The sequence below is a fragment of the Manduca sexta genome, chromosome 19, assembly GCF_014839805.1.
Source record: "Manduca sexta isolate Smith_Timp_Sample1 chromosome 19, JHU_Msex_v1.0, whole genome shotgun sequence".
Classification (NCBI taxonomy): domain Eukaryota; kingdom Metazoa; phylum Arthropoda; class Insecta; order Lepidoptera; family Sphingidae; genus Manduca; species Manduca sexta.
The window spans coordinates 6,181,791-6,205,148 of NC_051133.1; the positions used below are offsets into that span (position 1 = coordinate 6,181,791).

Consider the following 23,358-nt stretch of genomic DNA (forward strand, 5'->3'; position numbering starts at 1 on the left):
AACTTCACCCAACGATTCTATCACAGCTCATGATTTTAGATCAATGTTCGAAAAGAACACACCGATCGGACACAGTCAGAATAGTTCATGTTTGCTGTGCACACGACACCGTCTGTGGATTGGTCAGTGGACTCTATTCCTGACAAATAACGGCAGCGCCGGTCAAAGGAGCAAGTTCGAGCTAATTCCGACGTTTGCCAGTTTGGAAACACGTCTGAATCTATCCTATCAATATTTATCAAGCGCCTCTCTGGAGACTGGCTGTGACGAAGCTTGACTTTCGATGAAAATATCAAGGGGTTTGCACAACCTGGTAATTTAAAAGCAAACTTTCCAAGTGTATAAACAGAAATGTGAATTACAGTTTCATATAAAACTTTTATGAACATTCCCTGGTCAAAAATGCGAGTTCATGCGCCTACTTAAAATGCAAGAATAGTGCAGCTTTCGCAGATTGGGAACATTAAAGTTTATACGGATGTCGCTAAATTGGATTGCCGGTTAGTTTGTTCTTTGCCAAGTTTTTTTCCTGTCCAGTCGCCTAGGGCCGCGGGAAATGGTTGTCGACTGGGTAATTGTGTTAAAACTTTCATCATGAAGTGTGAAATTTTGCGAAAGCACCGAGGCCAATTTCGCTGCGTACCGCAAGTTTAATTTGTCTCTGAATTTGTAGAATAGACGCGATGGCAATCGTGAAGAATTTTTTATCATATTCTGAAGTTAAAACAGTTCGCTAGCGTAAAAGTCGTTATTCAGATGGCGTAGACGTGTACAAGTCTCTTGAGCCTCAATATAAGAATAAATAAGCAATTACGGATGATAGACAGAAACCACGGCGCTTAATTGAGAATTAAAAAGATAAATAAATAATTCATAAGCTACAATTTGTATTAATATATACTATATTGAATGAACAGGGTAGAGGCAGACACGTGGCGTTGAATATAAATGTATATGACACAGTGAGACGACGTGACACTGTCGTGGGACAGCGTGACGCCACCCAGAACGCGGTGTACCCTACCAACTTCATGAAAACCTTATAAAACGTTACACGATACCTCCGCGGTAACCTCACAGCGCGATGTTAGCATTTCCCCGAACGGTATATAAATATTAATCGTAAACAGCTCATTACACTTACAACTAACACTCGAACTAATGGAAAGCGCGGTGTTCTTTCCACGGTGTTTAAATATAGGAACGAATTTAAAAGTTGAAAGCAATAATAATTCTGTATGAATTATTGAACAGCCGTTGAGTTTGTCGGCTCATTATGAAGTGTTATGAGAGTGAGTCGATGTGCTGTTATGCTTGAATATTGACGTTGCCCTCGGTGTCAAATCGTTACATCTCCGGAGAAACGTCAAGTCAAGAAAAATCATTAAAATAATACGAAAGTCTTTAACTTTAATTATTAATTATTTGTGGATGTTTATGGTCAATGGTGATCACTTATCATCAGGTGACCCATTGGCTCGTTTCCTCGCGCTACTTAAAAATATATCTTCGTTACTTGTTTTAAGAAATGATTTTCAACCCCCGCAGTACAGCGAAGTACCATCACTATTACGCATTGAGACATAAACTACCTAATATTTCCACAACTATTTTTTGAGTTCTCGATTTCGTTATTTCGAAACATCCACGCAATTCTTTATATGGTCTCTTACTTATTTTAAGGGTAGATATATAAAATTATATTTAGCTCGAACACCCGAAAAAAGATGTATAACTGATGACATAGTTTTTAATTAGTACCAACTGCTTGATACATACTATAATTATAAAATAAGGGTCGATATATATTCAGATACAACGGCGATAAAGTTATAAATCGACCAAATAAGTAATTCATAAGCAATTTATCAACACAGCTTGATTATACAAAAAAACGCTTGATATCTATATTCGAGTGGGGCACCATTGCCCCCCGGCGCGAGTCCGCACCTGTGCATTAACGTCAGTGAGTGTCGGTACACCGATCGTGTTAGAACTATCTCTCCACGCGCGAACTCGTGACACGTCCGGCGGCGCAAACGGAAGTTGCTATTACGGAAATATATGCAAATTACGAGCTCACTGGAAATATACCCCCTTTTTTAGTGTGGCTGGTTTTTGTTCATCGTGCCTTTCGACTCGCAATTTACATCTTATTATTGGCACGGTTTAGGGTGTAAGATGTCGAATCTGAATTTCCTTTGCAGTCGCCTGAAGGCTGTGTGCGGTAGTCGAGAGTGTTCTCACGCGAAATGATGCCTTTAGTTACGTGCGTAAATAAAAATTACAACAAATTACAGTGTCGCCCCTGAGAAAAGACTTATTTATCACGAATTCCTTTGAATAATGTTAACATTTAAATTAGAATCCTCTAAGAGAATCACGCGGTTAAATCCTTGGAGCCGTTTAATCGAACTTAAGCAACGAACGAATTAACTTTCCACTTTTGGTAAGGCGGACATAATCGTTAAGTCGACTAAAATAAATTTCGTGGGAAGCTTCCTAACTCCTACCGAATGGATCAGTGTGGAGTTTAAATCGTCTTTGAACGGTTTGTGGAAGGTACATATTGGTTTGTACGGCATTTGTATCGCACATTTGATAATAAAGTTATTGAAAGTGGTAATAAGATTAACGGCTTGTTCGTAGCGCGTAAATCACGATGCATTACGTCGCCGACGACAGGAGACTCGTATCGCATTACAGTGGATTAATTGCGGTTGAGCTGGCTGTGGCGACAACTGGGGCGGAGCCGCGCCGGCGCATCTGCGCTAACGCGTTTAAAATGAACCACGAAACGCTCGAGGGAAACGCTCACGTATCCACGCGAATCCCGGTTTTATAGTATTCGAAATTCCAAACCGCTTCGTTTACGGAGAATATATCGATAAGACACTTCAATTACAACGTTGCTCTCGCCTTTGAGTAAATGGTATGCGTCATTATCGATAACCGTAAGGAGCTCGCCGGGATCACAACAAATCATCGCGGAACGAGGCACGCCGCGCTGCGCCCGCCGCCGCGCCGTCGGCCGCACCGGCCGCGCCCTGTCGCTCACTGCCAAAATTAATTTCCCGTAAAATCGCTTAACCGATCTATCTTTTTCTGAGAAAAATAATATTCGTTGAAGCGAGTTCAATAATAATTCCTCTCATAAGTTCCAAAAAAAAAGTTTAATCTGCATTGTGCCGAGCGAACCTGTTTATCACGATGTGCCTGCTCACTTGCGTCTCTTGAACAAAATGGGTTATGTATAAACAAATTATTAAGTTTCCATGTAGGGCACTTGGTATGTAACGAGAAGCAGACAGACCTTTAATAGACACTAGAACTTTTTATAACCAGATGTCAGTTACATTAACAACAACTACCAATATTTTACTGTTTCTTAAACGGCCAAGCTACTTTTTATCGGTGTACAATCGGCTTTTGTTAATAAAGACACGATACTTTTGTCTATGAAGCGTCGATAAATGCTTTTTCAATACATATTCAGGCGACACAATAACTGACGCAGTCGAGAAATGCTTACGTCTGACGATATTATTACGGTTTTTTGGACTAGAAATGGCACTGGCTCTATCAAAGGAATGATCATAGCGCTTACATTTTCAACCCTACCTACCAATACAAAGGATAGGTTTTGTAAATTTTGTAGTAAACGTTGGCGAGGAAATGTTCATTAGTTGACTAAAATTATTTTCTAATTAATATTGCCGACCGATGTGTCTGAAGTCTATTACGAACTGTTGAACATTGCGCAGTTCCGAAGACAAGCTTGGAGCATCCGATAATAAGAAGCAAAGGAGAAGACTGAGTTTAACTCTACGTTTTAGATGGTGATGATAAAGTGGAATCCTGTATAGCCAGCGCTGTCGTCTCCATTTTAAAAATTGCTCCCAATCTACGCCTTAGTCATATATTATTATTAAAACAAAAACAATTTCAATATTGTCCACAATTTTAATGTGTAATCGAGTTAATACATGTAATTATTCGATATCACACCGCTAATGGGTCACTGGTCTGCGTAACAGTTTAAACCACTATCGAACAACATTCCCTCCGTGTCGCTGTTGTTCGTGACCGTCTAACGAACGGAATGAGTACAAAAACTAGACGTCCTAAGGAGTATACTTGACTATACGACACGCTGCCGCGAGTCGCTAAATACTTCAGCTTTATAATATCAAGGATACGTTGAGTGTAAAAGAAATTCGGGTAACTGTTACATATTATTAATATTATGATCTAAACACTGCATCATTTAAAACTAGTGATGCGTTACTGTAATAATTGCGTTTGTTAAATAATATTTGTGTTTTTGATTCTCGTATACATTATTGTTCCAATAATAAATTTCTTTCTTTCACAATCTGGAACTTTAAGCTTCATGTTCTAAGATTGAATTCCAATTAATACCGCATGGTGGTAGAATAACGATGAAAATAGTTTTAACTGTGAAAAAACTGTAAGCATAATTTTTATGTGGAACGCCGCCCATATTTTATGTTATCTCGAATATCAAATTAAATGACAATTGCTGCAAAATAAAAACAGGATTACTAAACATACGATGAAAATTCCACCTCTGTAACTATAATTAAATATTTCATAAAATATATTGATCAAATAATTCAGAGTAAATTTGTAGTTGTTGTATGTTTATTTCTAAACCGCATAGTACCGCGATACGTCGATGTCCAAGTCAACTATACTCCGTGTAGAACCCAACTCCATTCAACGTCTATACTTGGAAAGTAATTGCCGGCCGTTTACTATACTGACCAATACAAGTGTCACAATAAGATTTTTATGTTATTATAGCCATCATTAGTGAACGTTTTTATACGTCGCACATAAAAACTTCAATAATAGTTTAAAAATTTTAAATAAAAATTTCGACATTGCAATTTACAATTCAAATAAATCCACAGAATAATCAATATTGAAAAATAAAATTGAAATACCTAGATACTTTACAATAGTAACATTCAATTAAAGAAAATAATGTGGCTGGAATTCGAAATTTAAAACAATCCAGAACTGGCAATTGAAAAAGCTCGAACGAAACAAAAGCAAACAACGCTCATCAGTCATCAATGCAAACTTAATTCCCGTGTACATTATCCGTTTCACAAGTGCTACGAAACTGTAGATATCTGGTCCGAGCTGTGGATGAGCTTGATTTATGCGAGCCAACAACATTAAATTACATCTAGATCGAACATCGCCATAAATTACTGGCCGCATTGTAAATCTGCCGTGTGTATCGTTGGTCAAATCATGTGGCCAAACTATATCATAGAATGACGTGGCAGCATCGGTCAGCTAACAAAAACGCATACCACGATGCAGACTCTAATACAATAATTTATTGATCAATGAGAAAAAATATCCGTCTAATATAACATATTCAAGATTTATTTTATATAAATTTACTTTTAAAAAATGACATTACGTTTTAATTGTTAATGAGTACTATAGTATTAATACTGTTCAAATTCCTATGAGAAAGATACAACGAAGTACATATCAAAGCATTTGGTTCAAGTTTCTATTGAAACAAGTGGCTTCACATAACAAGCGCAATACAGCGTCGATAGACTTAACTGAAATGTTGTCAATTTAAACATGTGGCTTTCTAGTAACCATTTTACAAAATTATTTCTTTTTATAATTCTTATTCTTTGGTTATAGAAAATCGCTGTTCAGATGATCGTAACGAGGGGAGTCTACAATAGGTAATATGGATCTGCCTTTCGTCAGAAACTTAAGATGTGTGAGTAGAAGCAAACAGCGGTGTATTATATACAAACATAGATCTGAAGGTTGCAGTGTTTGAAGTTGTAAAGAACAACTTAGCTTTAGAATAGACAATGGAATAATAAAATAATAGCTTCACCTTTACCGTAGTGAGGCTTTTAAACTTTAACCTAAGTAACAAAATCAGCAATCCTTCCTCTTAAAAATTAACATTATCTATCTATATAAAAAAAAACAGTTGTCACGTGTTTAGTAAGAGAATCATTTGAGAACGACTCGACCGGCTTGGCTAAGCCTTTCTTTGAGTTCCCAATTATCAGGACAATGTTTTATCAAGGAATAATTTAGAAAAATTTACGGAAGAAGTAGGAAAATGTAGGGAATTCAGGTGATAATTTTGTATAATTTTTTTTTTGGTCCGCAATCGCCTAACCGATTATAATGAAAATTCATGTGCGAGTTAGTTGAATCAAAAGATAATTATGGAACTGATAGGCCGTGTTGTTGTCGGGACTTAAAAGGTAAGAGGTAGTTTTCGTAAAATGCGGTCTGTGGCATGAAAACGTCTGTCGGGTCCACTAGTAATTTATATATATTTTTGTTATATATTATTGAAAAATATACAATAAAACATGTTTAGTGTTATTTTTAAAATTACAAATAAAAAATCTTTTACTCATTACTTAAACAATACGCTATAGAGTATCGTCTCCTCGTGTTTGGTATTAGTACCAGGAGATCAAATTCATAAGAGGGTGGATAAAATTTTTTTGATACCACGAAGACTACAAATTACAACAGGTCGCTGCGAAATACCCTCAGCCTGATGAACACACAGGTGTTAAATAAAAAAAAAAAAGAAAATATTTATTGCCGACCTACTCTCACCAATGTTGTCACGCTCAGTGATCAATCATTAACGCGTAACAAAACACTAGATACGTCTTTGTTCAAAATACCCGCGTGTAATACACACGGGGCTACAAATCGGGCACAGTTAAAAATAAATTATAAATAACAAGCGGGTCTGTTCGCGGGCCGAGATGTAGACAGATAAATCACTGGGCCGGAGTGGCCGGGCACCGGGCACCGTACGACCCGCGTATAATAGTGTAAGTGTTACCGATGAGGAATGTGAACCCTTAACCATCTACATGTTTTAATTGAACCTATAAATAAAATAAGATAATCTACACCTTTCAATTTATACACATGAGAAAATTGTTTTTCTCGATTCTGATTCGAACAAAGGTTAGGGTATTACACGCTAGGGTTCGGTAAATAATTAAGTATGTATATATGTGTTTTATAGTACGGAATTAATACATTATGTATCGATTAACATATATATTGAAGTTCAGATCGTATATAGAAGAACGCAGAATGGCTAGATTGGTAAAGGTATTACCTACTTGACAACTGTTGCAGAAAATTCCTAAGCTCAATAACGTGTCATAGGGGAGACCTATTCCAGGTTTTAATGGATGCTAATGCGCAACGCATATTAAAAAAAAAATCAATGCATCGCATCAATAATATATTCTACAAATCACACATAATTTAAATAAAGCAAATATTTACCTCAAAAAACGCAGTCTGAAAATGTAAAATTGTTATAAAAAACGGTTTATTTGCTCACGTTTCAAGGCTCTTAAAATATTACTAATGGTTTTTTCATGCACCTGTCTTTAGTCAAACACGTTCGAGATTTGCACGTAAAACAAAAGGCGTTATTGCAAACAAGAAAACAAATTAATTCGGCAAACACTCGAACGAAAAAGGTGTTAAAATCTCGCAAGTCTCTCGACACGTACCAATTATCACCCGTCGATATCTACATCAAACAGTCGACATACGGATAAACGGTTACTTCCGACGTCTGGTTATAAAATCACTGGGAATTATACTAGCAGACAACTGCTATTGGGGTAATTTTGACACCGTAGTACACCAGAGAATCTTTCGCTCATTATAGAAAATACACAGAAAAACTAGATAACAGATAATAATGGTGTAATATAATTAATAAAACTGTGATATATCTGTAACAATGTAGCACACAGAACACACTTTACTGTATACATCGGGTCAAAATGAGCCAATTATAAATATGTCCTAAGATAGGACTATCACTAAATGCTCAATCAATCTCAGTAACATTTCATGTATGGCCAACAAGACAATTAAAAGAAATACAAGACTTTATTTTAGGAAGTGGTTTGGAAATGTTACAGAGAAAAACAAAGCAACTTAACAACTATGTGGAAATATTAAAAAAGAGTTCAAAAACGTTTTTCAATATTGCAGGTGCGGACATCATCGCACGAGGTCTAACGACAGTCACAATTATCAAATTATCGTCATTGGCAACTTGATACCTGCCGTAATAGCCGGTTACAAGTTTCACACCGACGTGAAAAAATATACTCGCTATTTATTATATTGAACATCGCAAAAGTAGTGTAAATACTACGTGGCAAAACCGGTATTAAATCATCTAGAGAACCCGTGTTTAAATTATGGACGCGAGTGAGAAATATTGGTAGAAGCAATTTTTTATCATATTAAGACATGACAAAACCAATTTACATTTTCTTTTCAACAACTATGCGTTGGTATTAATAACGCGATTACAGATCCCGGAGCAGATAAATGGTGTTTCGTGTAAACATCATAAAAGAAATATTGATTACTTGACGCGCACACATCGGTTTAATATTAAAAAATAAAACACACATTGATTAAAATATCAAAACTCGTTCTAAATATAAGGCACAACAACATTGCGATTGTTATTATTGCTTACACACATATAATCAAACTGAAATTAACATAAGTATAGGATTTTTTATACAATTACAGCATCGTATTCTTAGTATTTCGTGGGCAATATCGTTTCGTCATCATTATAATCATTATATCCGATCAATTCCTGTTAACACATAGTTAAGAACACATTGAATTACTGGCCACGGGCATATTCTCTACTATGTCTAATGACAGATTATAATATAGCCTTGAAAGCATCAAATTCAGTTTGACCTTTGCTAAAATTACACTAATAAAACCGCACTTAAATCGAACCAATCGAACTCGTTAATAAAACGAGCCGAGTTGGAGAGGAATGACTTCCGAATGTAAATAATTGGCGCAACAGGTGAGGCATAAATCTTGGACAAACGAGCCAGTGATTAAGAAGACTATATATCAACAGTGGAAGAACGCCACACGCGATGGCCCGCACCTATCCGACGATGGATCGGCTTTAATATCGATGTTAAATAAGATGCAGAATATTATGAGCGAACCAATAATCCTCGCTACGCTGTGTCGTCGCAAACCCGTAAAAGGATGAAGTCTTTTGTAATTTATAGAAATTACTTTTGCCGTGATGGCTTCGCAAACGTTCCTTATGGGTATTTGATATCGGCTACGGGCTATTCAAAACGTGTTCGTTATGATAAATTGTGTGTCGCAGTAACGAGGCTTTTATATCCACTAACTTAATATTAAACATCGTGTAAGAATCTTGAGGATGATGCAAATCGAATATAAACAGTAAAATTTTATCTCAACACAATCATTTTATTTAAATTATTTAAAATAGCTTTTGCTCGCGGCCTTAACTTATTTGTAATGACCACAGAATTAAGTAAGGACATTGACCTCTTTAGTTTAGTTGCAATTACTTTGTATATGTTTTTATTTCAGTTTTCGAATTGATTCTTTACAGGTGGTTTAATTTAATCAGCCTGGCCGGTCTTAAAACCTAACCCAAATCAGTACTGCAACATGCGTGAAAACTATGTTCACATGTGTATACATCATATTATTTTTCTCAATATTCTCAAAAAATCGGAATATACATTGATACCATGTATTTATTTATACTTTCATTGTACAATTAGATAGTGATGTAAATATTTCAAAGAATTTTCTTTAGATTCAAATAAATAATACAATTTAATTTATAAAGAGGTCTTATTATCTTTATAATTAAACCTTGTTTGCTTAAATATTACAACCTGGAATTTTATAATTTAAGATAAATTATACTTAATATTCCTAGAATTAGCTTTCATTGCTGCAACAGTTCGATATTTCGATTTTAATAAGGTACAAGCTACGGCCAATACTATTTTACAGCAATACATCAAGTTTATAGAAAGGTAACCGCAACAGAATATTCATGAATTCATAGGTGTATAAACTCATAAACAATCGGATAACGTTACTGAAAGCTGATATCAAAAACACACAGCCGGCAGTTTGGTAAATCGCTTCAAGATGGTGCGATTCAAGACGCGAAAACAATTTCATACTTACACATTTCGCGTTCATCGTTTATGGACGAAACAATATGCAAGGCAACGGTACAAAATGACCGAGTAGCAGGCATCGCTCTCGTGGAAGACTATTTGTTGAGCGTGAAGCGTGCTCTATTTGCCCTTTTTAAGCGGAGAGTGAGCGATTTATCGCTTGCAGCTGCGATTTTTTCCTCGAGCCGGGGACACCATAAATCGTGCTCACAGTAAAGTTTCGATGCGCACGTTTTCGGGAATACATCATTGTATAAAAATCAAGTGTAAATTTTGCAAAAACCACTTTATTATCGGCTCATTGTTATGAACAAGCTTGCGGCGAGGGTGCGTGTTGACGCGACAATTAAATGCCACTTGGTTTCCAACTATAAACAAATTTATTTCTCGCGTTCGCCTTTATCTTGTATCGGTTGAATTGTTCTTTCCGTAACAATCGCAACTCGTTGTGTTTGCACTTGACTCCGGGGTGAATTATGTGCGATAACTTTTATGCGATTGTGCTGTAGGTTCCTTCCAACTGTGACATTAACATATTAAAATCTAAATCGTATTAAGTTTTCATCGTTTCCACCATGTTTGTCGACAAACGGTTTTTTTTTTTTTTTAATAGAATCCCAAATTTGTAAGTAAAAACAAATGTGAATGTTTAAATTTATTGATGTTCAAGTTGGAAATTGTATGTTCTGAAAAGGATACAATAAATATTCGAAAGGTCGCGTTAACGAGCCGCCCCGACGCGAGACATACGGAACAATAAAGTACAATTTTACTGAACACCACAGAATATAAAACAACGAAACGCGACATTCAATTTGGCAAATCATGTAGTTATGCCTTGATATACTGCCGTATGTTCGCATTTGTTTTTTGCAAGTCATGAATAAATAAATATATGCAAATATTTTTTCATAACGTAGGCGGGTTGTAAATAACATAGACCGATAATAAAACAGCGGCTTTTTATAATTGGCTTCTCAGATCCGTAAAACAATCTGAGACAAGTTTATTTTATGTGTTTTGTTGTACGAATTTTTTAATTAGAAATCTAATTTTGTTTGCTTCCCACATGCTTTAAAATACACCCTCAACTATTATTACATCACATACTGACCGCATTTCAAGCATTCATTATTTTAAACCCATTTCATACCTATTTAAGACACATCTCAGACCTGGTGCACCCAACACACATATCCTGAACATCCTTATAGAAATTTGTTACAAGTCGAACTAAGGAATCCCATGCAAAATTACCAGCCTGCAATAGGAGGCGATCATTTTCGGAGAAATTTCTCGAAAGTTTGTGCCCTATCGGGTCATTCCAATCTTGCGCTTGTTATGACCGGGGCAGGTACTTCGCAGAGTGATTGAACCGTTTAATGTTTTTATTCAGCGAAGATTCTTTTCTTTAAACCTTTTTTTTCATGTCCTTATTTGTATTTAAATTAAGATACAGCATTCGTGATGTTTCCCGGTGCCTTACAAGTGATGTTCTCCTTTTATACTTTATAGACAATCAATTGTACTCATTCCGTATATTTTTGCATGTGTTTATGGTAAACAATACTGAGTTATAAGGATTCAATTTACATTTGCGTATTGTTGTTAAAAACGTTCTGAAAAAACTTCAATACTTCTTTTCGAAATATTTTTAGTGAAAGATAAATGTGTTTTATAGTTTTATAACTCAAAACACAATATTAAATCTTGCGTCAATAGACTTTGGGCTGTAATTAAAAACTCAATACTGTTTTTTATGTGTCAAGAAAGTGACACAAAATCACCCGAGGTTAATGAAAATGATTTATTCATTACACCCTTTCAAGCAGACCACTTTATCCACACAGACTACATTCCCACAATAAAGTTAAGATGCTAACCATTAAATTGTTAGTCAAAACAACCGCGGGTTTCAATATATTTACACATTTTGTCACATTTGAACAATACTCACGTTCAGTTAACATGTGTATTACGTAACTACATGATAAACATGTCAAAATATACGTATTTAGAATAAATTACCAGATGCACATCCGTGACAGTTTTGTCCTTAAGCTGAGCATTAGTACTTATATGAGATGAAAGCTTGAACTTTTTTTTTAGATACCATTTACAGATTGTTTTGCTTATAAGACTTATTCTAATTTAAAATATAGTTTGATTATAAGATTATTATACGTCTAATGTTATGAATAGAATGTTTGGTTTTAATTAAACTAGAATGTACGCGATATCAGGATTCAATAAGATAACTTTACATATCTGTATATCCTTAAAATTACTAAACAATGGCGCAACATCCTTAACAGTGATATATTGACAGTCAAAGACAATAAGTTGACACAAATAGGGTACATTATAATACGTGATACAATACAAAGCGTGGGTGACTCGGCGAACGCTCGTGCTACTTGTGCCGCAAACAATGGGAATCATAATAATATTCAAACATAAATGTAGCAGATTTCACGAAATTTTACAAAATATATACAATATCATTCTCATATGGCTCACTTAAACGTCGCTTTGTGAAATGATTTCGCTCTCGTGCCAAAGTAAATATCGTATCGTTTGCAGAATTATTATGAGCATCGCAAATATTGCTCTTTTTTTTATTTCTATTCCAATATCGCTTTTAAGCGTATAAACGCAAGTAATTCAATATTAGTAATAATTTTTTTTATAGGTTATCATCTTATTGGAAATACTTATATAAACAAACTGGATCTAACAACAATGATACGGTATTTATTCAAAAAAGATTTTACATGTCCAGAAATGTTATTTTTGTATTTTTAAATAATATATGCATGATGTATCTTTGATGAGAAAGAAGTTTATGGTTTTAAATTGTCTGCATTCGTAGAACTTGGAGTCGATGCCAAGTTTAACAAATTATCTGCCTTCCCAGCGGGGACCCATACGTCGGAGTGTAAATGCTAAAGGCGGAGTCTTTAGAAGCAGGATTACTACCAGTCAAGAAGTTTCCAATATCTTGTCTTATACTGTATTAATTAAAAGACTGAATCCTTGTCATAAAAATTAATATAAGAAACAAGAAAATAAAAAATTATAGCTCTTTGCAGAAGCTGCCAATGCTTAATCAATAAAGTCAAGAGTTTAAAACATTAAGTCGGCGACCAGCTCATTTAATATTGACGTAGTTTCTTTTCGAAGCGTAAAAGTTGTATAATAAAAAGTACCACTGGGATTACGAGAAATGACACTTAAACCGTTTGCATTTATGGACATTAATTAAGTGAAACACTTCACGGCGGGACCGCTAAAGGAATTAAACGCATAAATTTGTATGAACGCTCAATCTTTATTATTAATCTACTTAAGAGGGATGCCGTTATAGTGGTACATAAAATGACACATAATTATGCGCAAACGCATGTCCAGTAACACGATCATTTTTTAATGTAAGGATATGTTTTGTTAAACCATATAATACCACTGTTGTTGAGTTTATACCTTGTAACGATATAAAGTTTACGCTAACCGCTTTTTGGATACATAATCTTAATCCCGCAAAGAGGAATTAAATTGTAACTTATAACAAATTAAAATTTTCAGTGCTTACAGACTACTGATCTGAGATATTTTGGAATATCTTCTCTCTCACTTGTCTAAGCATAAATACCTAAATGTATTTTGAAATCAAATATAAATATTGGTATAAGTCGTGACAGGTAATAAGTGGCCGTCGATAGATATTAAATCCGAAGATATAATGCCGAATGCGTCACCAGTATTGAGTGTATGTGAACAGACATCGTGGGAACACTTTCGTTAGTAATAGATGTTACACGTTGACCCTTAACAATTCATGCACTTGAAGCCACTTTTTCCACGGAATATATTCAAGTAATTTTAATTTCGATTGGTACTTGACTTTTAAGTATTTATGAGAAATAATTTTGTTATTAAAAATTATGTGGAATGTATTTTTAATAAAATGCGGGTATCCGATTTTGTCGATTTTGTCGTGGACGGGGTAGCAAATGTAGTAATTCATGTTATGCCCATAGCTTAGGTAATGTCGGAACAATAAATAGTCAAAACTGCTGGTGGTAGGATGTATTTTATATCCGCTCGGATACCGACCACCGTACACAAGGTGTTAAAACTCGCCATAGTGGCCCAGATAAGTGTGTCGTGTTCCGAGATCAGTCTGTGTATGTCTGGTTGCAACAGGCCGGCACAATTGTGTCGATTGCCGAGGGGTGATCATCTCTCGTCAGTCGACATTCCATTGGACCCCACTCTAATACCATCAGATGCAGTGTGGTTATATTGCCGTGCACGTAAAAAAAGGTAATATTCTTAAACGCAAACAGACTTTAGACAAAAATAAAAATAGTTATTTTTAATATATAATCAGAAAACGGGAGGCGTTAAGCAAAAATGAATATAAAGAAAAAAAAGGGAAAAATATTCCGCCCAACGTGGGGCTCGAACCCACGACCCTGAGATTAAGAGTCTCATGCTCTACCGACTGAGCTAGCCGGGCTTATCAACAATTTGTCAAATTAGGCACCATATGCTAAAGTCTCAGATTATAATAATTTTACAAATTTTCTACTTGTTATAAAACGCAAACATTATTTTATTTATGAACACAATAGACCTTCACACAAAATTATTTATGTTTATTACCTTACTTATACTATTATCTGCTTATAAAGGAAAAACTGGGCATTCAACTCTTTACAATGTCAGACACTTAATTTGTAATGATCTTTTGCAAGCAGCTACTTGCTAGACGATATGTCCATTTTCGATTGACAGGTTTTCAAAGCATTATACGAAACGCATCAAATATGGAGTTCCAGTTCTCGATAGAATGCGCACAGTACCTTTAGATGGCTTTCAATATAGAAAGCTATATTTGCTCCGTTTGACGAATCTAATTCGATTTGTCGTCATGGTTCGCATGTAGATACCTATTTACAAGTGGAGAATCAAGCCCTAGGTAGTTTTAAAAACAAAACAAACACACATCAAGCTTTTATCTTCCGAGAGGTAGGGAGAGGTTGCAACAAGGCACCCACTTTTCGGTCATGTATTCATATCGTTTGATTTGGTAACATTTTGAAGGCGGGGTAAAATTTGTTTTCCACGTAGATCACAGGTGTGGCAATATTAAAAAGTTTAGGACCCACTGCTTTAGCAGCATGGGCATAACACGATCAATAATGCGAACTTATATAATGAATTTTACTAAATTTGCTTCCATGTTTTCAGTATTGATAGTCGAATACTTGCATCTATGTGAAATACAGATATATTTAGGTAAGCTTGAACGAACAACTAAACGGCCCCGAAACTAGCTAAAATAAACATCACCAGGCAGATTAATTGGGGTACTAATCAACCTTAAGACCTAGTAATTTACCTCCACAGGACACTAATTGATGCACGCGCTATATAAATGTAGTTGTCGTGTAGGCTGGAACAAGTCTCCTCGCTAAACGGTTTCCAATCGATACTTTAACGTATTTTATGTACGTGGACTTATGTTCACTATAAACGTCACATTAAGATCTAAATTGCCTTAACCTGCACGAGTCTAACACGATACTGATTAGTTTTCTATTAGATCTTTAGATTCTAATTGGATTGTAACATTCCAATAGAATAGATTATGTATAGGTATGTAAAAAAATAAGGCGTTACTAACTATTTAACCAGTAATGGACATAATCAGCGTTATTAATCATGTATTTTCCAAATAGTTTAAAAAAAAAAACCAGTTGTCATAGCAGTGGGTACCTACAATTCGTATGAAAACGGTACTATTTTCTATGTATAAGGAAATAACGTTCTACATAATAAATAATCCTTATGATACAAATAAAACTGGCCAAATTAAAAAAGAATACCTTGCAAAAACCTTCATTCCAAAATGAAACCGCAACGTACCTGCAACAAGCAAAAAGTACAACCATCATAAATCAAGCCTCCTTAGGATTTCGTACAAGACTATCAGCGGAAAATGACAGATCTTATAAGGCACAGTTCAGATAAACATATCCTGGGGATCGAGGCCATTCATCACTCGGTATGTTAAATTTAACAACAGTTAAACGCTGGACCGATGACTGTGAACAATGGCTATCTGGAGATAGCATCGTCGATAAAGCACCGCTCACCGATCGACGCACGCGGCTCTCATTTACGAGGAAGCTCTCTGTAGATGTGTGGATATTTAAATACGCATGAAATAATCTGGCAAACATTGTACACTACTGTGCGTTTTATTGGAATTTTAAAGGAGTTTCATCTCACCATTCAACGATATGGAGAAAAGAATGGATTCCAGGATACCTTTAAATTGTTTTGTGTTTCTTCATAACAAAAGGAAGTGATAATATTGCGAAAATAATTTAAAACATGATAATAAATAAAAAATCTTGACTGCTTTGTTAACCTCCTTAGCAAAAGTGCACCATTCCACCAAATATTCCTAAGATTAAATTGAATTCGCCAGTGAATATTAATGCATAAAACACAGTATATTTATCAAGGGCTTGCGGCTGTTATTCGCAGTCCCCGCCTTTCGACATGAGATGAACTGCTGGATTTTGGTCAGTAGGATTGTCAAATCCGATACACCCTTGAGCCGAGCTCAAGGTATTAGTAAATGGATTTCGTATTGTTAGGTAATATGAATTGGTCAGACTTACCATTTCATACGGATTCTAATAAAAACATACATATTTCAAAAACCATTTTCCAATTAATTTCTTTATAAAATTGGAATCATTTTAATTCTGAAATATAAAGTGTAGTATTAAATAAGCATTGTTACAAAACTCTTTCGTTGCCTATTAAATATCCTCCAATGAAATCCGAAAACATACCGTCGAATTAATAAAGTAATGTAAATTTAATTAAATATTTACATCATACTTTTAGTTAACTAACAGGCTGAGCATTATCGATAGTTTCCGTTAGTGGGAGGAACCGCTAATTTTCACTATAACGGTTGTACCAAGTGTAACATTAATGTTTACGATTCTAGCCGCAGGTGCCGACAACGCCTGTTTCCACGTCACTACGGAGCATTTATGAATTTTGATACAATACGAGACCACTGATAACGCAAATACCATGACGTGGATTTTCATAAAAATATGAATTTCTTTTTGGACAACGAATGATACCAAAAATAATATCATCTGTTTTGAATGGTATTTTACGATATCAATGCTGTAATTGGTTTGATGAAATAACCCGTTGAGATAAGGCTAAAATAAATCAATGGAATGTATATTGAATGAGAATTATATGCATAAACGACAACTTGATATACGTAACTATCAAGATATATTAAGCGTAGAAAACTGATAATAAAAATGTGTTTCAAAGAAATTGCTTCCCGTCGCGCATTTTATAACACAGATACCCGTATTATATTATAAACACACGCACTGTTATCTTAACATTTTGAAGATAAATCTCACATAACATCGCAACGCATAAAGTAACCTTACAATGCTGGCAACTAGTGCGCAGTGGCCGCGTACAGGCAACGAGCAGAAGTCCAATGATGATATCATTCCCTCGCTGCGTATCGCGCGATTGGATCGTCGATATGTGGCACTCGTCGGGACTCACTGCACACGACATCTTAATATATGACTCATATAAAAATGTATTCGATATGTCATCTGTCAATTCTGCAGATAAGACGTTGCGATCGCTGCCCACTATCTCAACGTATCATAAAAGCAGCGGACTCGCATGCGGTGACAGTTTGAAAGCGCAAATCCCTATCTTTATTTTACCAGTCGCAATAATCGCTATCTTATGCATTGAACCGCTACGTGTTTGAGCGAGATAAACTTATAATAAAATGGACGTCCACATGAAAACAAGGTGGGGATTGTATGCAAACGGAACTCAATCTCACCGCATTAAATATTCAAAGGGTAAATGACAAATTTAATAACACACAATAAGCATATTTTAATGAACTCTATATTTATAAGGACATTTTATTTTATATTATTATAATGCAGATCGTATGTGAACATGTGAATGTACTCATTACAGGGGACGGCAACGAGTTATGGATTAACTTATACGAAGGCCGGGGATAGGGTGGTTAATAATAGTTACGTGGCACGAATGTGGCGAGCAAAAAATGTGCTATGAAGGGACACGCGATATGGGACAAGGCAATAAGTAATGGTTCGATACCGGCGCGGCCATCGATTGCGAGCGTTATCTCAATAAAGAGCAACAGAGTGCGTTCATTAGCACTCTGACACGGCGCAATCATAAATTGTGGAACCCCGCCGCGGCCCGCACGCTCGCCCTTCCCTGCGAAGGTACCTGGCCCGCATTCGACTTTTTGCCATTTCCATTGTTTTTGGTACACACCCCATATAGCGTAACGGCTCGATCTTTTAGATAGCAATGCAGGTGTCACCCTTCACACGTACGGGCTAATTACATTTTTGATAACAAATTTTTGTTCGCTCGCACGATACATATGCAGCTGCCAAATTGTTAGCTGTGTAGTGCTTGGTTAATCTTATAGGTCTAAAAAAAAACAAATGAGTTTTAAAAAATCCTTATTAGTAATATCACTCTGTCAAAAAAACTACAATTACCAAATTGATATTTCTTAAGTACTTATTGTAAGTCACTCTGGGAAATATTTTACTATTCTACTAATATTATGCATCAATATATTAAGACCAATGTATATCAACAAGGCCGAGACTTTCACTACAAGTTTGGGTAACAGAGAATGTATTAAGAACCTTGAATCAAGGGGGTTGGTTGTTATCAATTAAATTAGAAACATTTTTAATAATGTTATTGACGCAATAGTGTTAAAATGATTACTAACAGACTCCTATTAGTCGAGTTTATTTTTGCATGTTAAGGATAACTACAGACAGTAAAGCACTTAATAAGCCATACTAAATAAATTAAAATCCGCATGCGTATACGACAATATACTACGGAAAAAAATATTTGAAACTTCTACCAACTATTTATTGACGAAGATAGCGGCAATAACTGTCAATATCCGCAGCCGGACCCATAAAACATGTATCCGAAAACTTACAAACATGGGAAGTTATTAAGCCAACCGGGCATGCCACTTATAAAACTCCCGTGACCGTCTGGCCAACCATGAAGATCAATATCAACGTGGCATCATGCCAAAATCTTTTTAATATCGTCCCAGAAGTAACTGAAGAGTGGTTACTGCCGATAACAACAAAACTATTACGTGAGCAGTTCCGTTGCGAATTGGTCACAGTGCTATCTTTAATCGTCGGCCGCCAGTTTAATCTTATTGTAAGGGACAATGGGGAATAATAGCCTGAACAGACATCCCTTGGAGCACTTTTGAGTTGGCTGATAAATTCCGAGACCTTGCCTGAGTTTCGAGTGCTCTCGCGGTCGCGTATAACTTTTAATGAGTGCAGTTAGTTGGGTTTCAAAGAACGCCGTAATAGTTGGTGTAAATTGAGCATCGTCAAGTGATACTTGTGTCGACGCAGGGTTTACATTCCAAACGAGCCACTACATGCCCCTCGGCGTTTTACACTGGATTTCACTTTTAGACAGGTTTATAGTTTCGATGTAAAATGCAATTTGTATGACAATTGCCGTGTCCTGACTTCAAATGCCGGACGATAATAGTCCACGTTTGTTGACATATTTCTCTCGAAAATCGCATTATGTCTCACGGTTCTTGCTAATGATAGCAATAAGCCAGTTCTCTCGTTTCGATTATTAAGTTGTGTTTAACAGTTCATTTCATTGCGCGTATAAATGTGGTATGGCCCTTTTTATATGAAATTATAGCTGGCCCACGTAAAATTACAAATTTATTCGGAGTGTGTACAATGAAATTGAGAGATTACTGTTAATGACTGAGCATTCCATATATTTATGTAAAAAAAAACAGACAACTGCGAGTTGAACTGGCGCATCGAGGGTTCCGTACAAATTTGTAGGTAAGATATCGAAGTACATATTTAGGGTTTTCAGTTTTTTTTTCTTTACATGTTCAAAAACTACTCACTGCTTTTTGCCAAAATTTCGTGATTCTAGGTCAACGAGAAATACACTATAAGTTTTGATTCCCTTGTGAAATCGGAAAATTGCGACTTAAAAGGCCATCTTTTCACAGCTGAAAGAGACCATAGACTCGCATTGATATAAATTTCACCTTGATACCTCTACGCGTTCCTGAGTAAAAAGATCTTGACAAGCAGACAGAAAGGCAGACAGACAATAAAGTAAGCCTATAATGGTTTCTTTTAAGGCACGAAACCCTAAATAGTGTGTGATATTGAGTAACTGACACTAATAATATAATCACAGTAATTAGATCCGCAGTCACAACATATATTTGACAATGCGAACACCAAAAGAAAAATGTTATACAACAATACCGGCGCCAATAAAACTTGATCAAAACACAAAAGCATTCGATCCAAAATGTTTACAACCGCAAACATTCGTTCTCATTAACATAACACTAAAAAGGCGAATTTGGTGAATACGGTTGTAAAAAGCGAATATCAACGTGGAGTCTATTAAAAACGACATTGGCTCGCTAAATCAAGTGCCTCTATAAAAAGTAGCGTGAATGAAGGCGTTAAGTTTCACACCACAACGCTCCCGCGCTCGGAGCGCGACGAAACGAACACCTATTATCATAAAGCAAACAAAGCGGTAGGAAAAAATCAACAAACACAAGCTTTAATGATTTGGTAGTTCTCGGGATGAATGCCAACTAAGCGAGAGAGGAAACTGCAATAAAATAGGGTTTTATTGTGTGACCATTCATCGGTGTAACGAGGGAGAACGTTTTGGTCGCGGGTGTCCCGAGTGGATTGTAAGACGCGGACGGCGAATTTTGAGTAACCGCTCATATTAGCGGCGAGGGTAAGAGCGCGCACGCGTTTGAGTAGCCAACTCCGTACGAATGGAAAAAACTAAACTGACTTATATGTATGACTAGGTATAACGTAAGTCATCACTCACTTTTCGATTTCCGAAAGGGTCAACACTGTGACAATTAGTACTTACTCGATCGCCGAAGCCATTTCTACCCCACGGCACGCTCCATAGCCTCGCCCGATAATACATAATAATATGAAACTAGACGAACTTATTGCCTTATCAGACACTAATCCAATCCCGAGTAAAACAAGTGTTCTTCGAATGAAAACATCCAACTTAAATGTTCACTTGGCCGAAAGATGGAGCCTATGATCGGTTTTACATCCTACGTGTGTTATACCTAGTCTTGCCATAAATATTGTAATAAAGAAAAAAGAAAATTGTTAACTGCAAATAACATTTATTACTTTTACAGTGTGTCAGTTTAATACATAAATATAAAACAATTAAAAATATAAAAAGCTTATTCGAAGTGGTCTCCATTGGCTGCAATACAGTCCTTTAAACGATGAGGCCAGTTATCAATAGAAGCACGCACTCTTTCCATGGGAAAATTCTTCACTGCCAATCGTATAGATTGTTTTAGGGACTCCAAATTATCATGGCGTTTAGAGCAAGCTGTACTCTCTAAAACTGACCACAAATCATAATCCAGCGGATTAAGATCGGGACTAGACGACGGCCAGTCTTCAGCTCTGATGAAGTCCGAAACGTTCGATTCCAACCAAGACTGCGTGGACCGAGCTTTATGACCCGGCGCCGAGTCTTGCTGGAAGGACCATACTTGGTTATTGAACATGGTGATGTTAAGGGGCTTAACTACCTTCTCAAGAATGGTATCTTGATACACTTGTGCCGATGTTTTGATACCTTTTTCACAAAAATATGGCTCAGTCACTCCTTCATAGCTAACACCCCACCAAACCATCACTGAAGTCGGATAATGTCCACGTTGCACTCTGTCGACTAATTGGGAAGCTTCCTTAGAGCTTTGAGCATAAATACGGTCATTTTGTTTGTTAAAATGTTGCTCAATTGTAAAAATTTTCTCATCCGTAAACAAAATTTTTCTGTGACCTCCCTTTGCGTACCGCTTCAGTAGTTGTTTCGATTTTACCACCCTATTCTTCTTTAAATTATCAGTTAAGAAATGGCCAGTGCGTCTCTTATAGGCTGCAAGTCCTAAGTCATCTTTTAAAATACGCGACATGGTTCTAGGTGCTATCTTCATTTCCCGAGATAAAATCTTTTGCTTTCGGACAGGATTTCTTCGAATTCTTTCCCTTACTGCTTTGACCACCTTTTTCGTACGAACACTACGTGGACGGCCAGATCTTTTTCTGTCACAAACAGAGGAGGTCTCATTGTACCTATTAATAGCCCGGTACACAAACATTTTACTAATACCAAGTGTATGGAGAGTTTTAAAAATTGCATTTGGCTCCATACCTACTTTGTGTAATGCTATCACAGCGATTCGGTTCTCTTTATCACCCCACACCATTTTAATATCGCAAAATATTTTACAATGTATTGGCGCCAAAATGAGAAAACACAATGAACAATCGTATAAAAATGACAGATTCGAAATTCAAATGTAATATTTTTTTATAATTAAGTGTAACAGTATTTATGGCCAGACTAAGTAATGAAGATCGCTAGAAAATTATGTAATATTAACATTTGTTCAGCAGTGACTCAACTTATTTATTAGTATCTATCTAAAATTAAAACTATGCTATTTAATTAAATGATGTATTTACATTGTAACAACTTGCGATGAGGTTGTCATGTCTGCTAAAGATATAAATCCCGAAATCAAAAGCAAGATAAAAAAAATAAAGAATCGTACTTCGACTGTGAACTTCGAATGCAGAAACAAAATATGCAAGACTATGTAATTACTTCAGTACGGTTATAGATTGTACGACTATTGTATACAAGCAAATTATAATCATTCGAATTCTCAGCGATAGTAATAATTGATTAAGTACAAACATCATATTCACAGAGCAATATAAGTGTTTACACATTCATATATGATTTCCGAACAAACTGTAACTCGGCAATACGAAGACACTACATCCTGTTTGTATAACTGAACACATAGTGTGATTGGAATAGATGAATAACAAAGTCCCATTTAGAAATGTACCGAAAATCGCGTAGGAAGATGTTTTTGTACTACTAAATTATGAGACGAGCTGGTACCTCGTCCGATGTGATGCGTCGGCACTGTCCCTTAACAATACGAATACTACGTCATATTATCCGAAAATACAGAGTATTGCGTGTAATTCTTGCACATACAACAGACGTT

General features: G+C 36.0%; 1 protein-coding gene and 1 non-coding gene across 2 annotated transcripts in view; both read right to left on the reverse strand.

The window, feature by feature from the left end:
• The window catches only part of LOC115445640 (lysine-specific histone demethylase 1A), a 268,821-nt gene that overhangs the window by 79,620 nt on the left and 165,843 nt on the right, over positions 1-23,358 (reverse strand). The window lies entirely within an intron of this gene.
• Positions 14,535-14,607, reverse strand: Trnak-cuu. The gene has a single exon. It is a non-coding gene; the product is annotated as a tRNA-Lys (tRNA).